This window comes from Gobio gobio (assembly GCF_949357685.1).
Source record: "Gobio gobio genome assembly, chromosome: 8".
In the NCBI taxonomy this organism is placed as follows: Eukaryota; Metazoa; Chordata; class Actinopteri; order Cypriniformes; family Gobionidae; genus Gobio; species Gobio gobio.
Window position 1 is genome coordinate 57391843 of NC_137114.1, and position 2500 is coordinate 57394342.

Sequence of the window (2500 nt, forward strand, 5' to 3'; positions counted from 1 at the left end):
TCTGTGAGCCTCCCGGCTGAACCACCCTTAGGGGAATGTTGCTAGGTTTCTTCTCGATTTAGAGAGTCCTCATTCTGAGACCTCCACTCCCCAGAGCTCCGCATTAGATAACCGGTCCAAGTTGTGTGGCTCCCTGTGAGCCTCCTTGGTGAGGTGGTCTTTTAGCGTAGAGTGTAGTTAGGTTTCCTCTACCTTTAGAGGGTCGTCATACTGAGACCTCCACTCCACATTAGATAACGTCCAAGTTGTGTGGCTCTCTGTGAGCCTCCTTGGTAAGGTGGTCTTTTAGTGTAGAGTGTAGTTAGGTTTCCTCTTGTTATAGAGGGTCGTTATGCTGAAGCCTCCGCTCTGAGAGCTCGATGGAGGCATTGGATTGGGTTGTAGGCTCTTTTTAGAGCATCCCTAGTTAACTGTCTTCAAGGTTGTGTTGGTAGGCTTCCTCTCGCTTTAGAGAGCTGTCCTGATGAGGCCTCCACCCCCAGAGCTCCACCTGGATAGCACTATTCGAGTGTTAGACTACTTTCGAGTCTTCTTGGTTAGCAGTCCTTGGCATAGAACGTAGCTAGGTCTCTTCTTGCTTTAGAGAGTCATCCTGCTGATGCCTCCGCTCTTAGAGCTCCCATAAGTGTTGCTAGGTCTTCCCTCCTGAGACCTCCACTCAACAGGGGTGGATATATTTTTATCCTTGGCCATATTCACTTTGATGTATTCGTTGAATACCAGGCCCTGAGCTAAGCTGCCCTATGTACCCATGGTTTCTGGCTCTAGGGAATCGAGTCGAGAATGAGGAACTGTGACTCCGGATCAGTTCTATATGTCAGCCATACGGCACTCATTCAGAGAGCATGTGTTCCCCATTAGCGTCCTATAGGACACAGTGCGTGTTCCCATTCGTAAGGAAACGCCTTGGGTTACGAATGTTACCTTGGTTCCCTGAGAAGGGGAACGAGACACTGCGTCCTTAGGTTTGTAACCCAAGACGTTTTTAGTAATAAGTTAAACTTACACTGTCAGAAAAAAAGGTACATTGCTGTCACTGGGGTGGTACCCTAAGGTACAAATCCGAAAAGGTACTAATATGTACCTTTAAAGTACTAATATGCACTCTTAAAGTACTTATATGTAGGGGTGAGTAAGGTACAAAGATGTACCTTTTCACTTTTGTACCTTTGGGTACCGCCCCAGTGACAGCACTGTTCCTTTTTTTCTGAGAGTGTATTTCAATCAGGTTCCAAGGCAAAATGTTTACGTTTTGTTTATTTTTAGTTTTCCAGATAATATTAAGATTTATTGTTTTATTTCAAATAAAAATATTTGTAATAGTTTTAGTTTGTTAATATTTATATTCTATTTTATTTATATTCTATTTGTTTTATTTAAATGTATAAAAATATTTTTTAAATGTTGTTTTAGTTGAATTTTTCATGCAATATTGTATTTATATTTCAATTAATAATTTTTTTGTTAAGTTTTAATCTAATATTTATATTTATATAGTTGTATAATATTTGTATATTTTTATTTCAATTAACGGTTTTAGTAAATGACTTTATCCCTGGAAATACGTCACACAACTGTGAAGGTGCTGATTTTAATGAAGATGTTCACTCGAGTGTGTGTTCAACCTTTTAGGAATCCTCCGTGTTGAAAGGCTCTGTCCCGTTTGATGTGGTCAGGCTGAAATCGGAGGGCTTTGATTGTAAGATTAGACGTCACACACCTTTATGAGACTTCAAACACACGTCCTGAGAAAGAGAGAGAGAGAGACGCAACTAAAGCAACAGCATCTCTGGACGTCCTCGTCTGAACACGCACACACACACACACACACACACACACACACACACACAGAGAGAGAATGAGTGTAAAAAGCTCTTTAAAAGGCGGCGGTCAGCCTGTAATCAGACTTTTGGACCTTTAGCTTCTCAACACAAACTTCAGGTTGAGGCCAGATACGGGACACACACACACACACACACACACACACACACACACAGACAGGGTGCAAATTGGTTTTCGCCAGCTGAATAGCTCCGGCTGTAAGGCAGCAGTGCATGATGGGATAGCCGTCAGTGTGGAGCTGTGCTTGCTTTCTTTGTAAAGCCCTTTAAAGTGGAACAGATCAAACTTTACTGATTCTTTCTTTAATTCCCTGCAGAGGCCGTGTTGAGAATCAAATACCGGCGCACTGCGACAACACTGGAGCGTTTACAGTAAACCAGCTCAGTTCTGGAGCGCCATGTTTTGAGTCAAGTCAACTTTATTGATATAGCGCTTTTAACACTGCAGATTGTTTCAAAGCAGCTTTACAGTGTTAAACAGGAAAATAATGCAGCATAATTTGATTCAGCCGTATAGCCATTCTGGAGAAAACGCTGATGTCATCAGTTCATTTCAATTATCATCATTATCAATAGATCAGTAATTTAGTTTATATGGTTAATTTAGTTTAATAATTAGATTTATTTGGATATTTAGTTGAAAATTTTATAAAAATGTA

At 40.9% G+C, this 2500-nt stretch overlaps 1 protein-coding gene across 4 annotated transcripts in view; it reads left to right on the forward strand.

The window, feature by feature from the left end:
* The window catches only part of LOC307130468 (cGMP-dependent 3',5'-cyclic phosphodiesterase-like), a 169009-nt gene that overhangs the window by 91459 nt on the left and 75050 nt on the right, over positions 1 to 2500 (forward strand). The window lies entirely within an intron of this gene.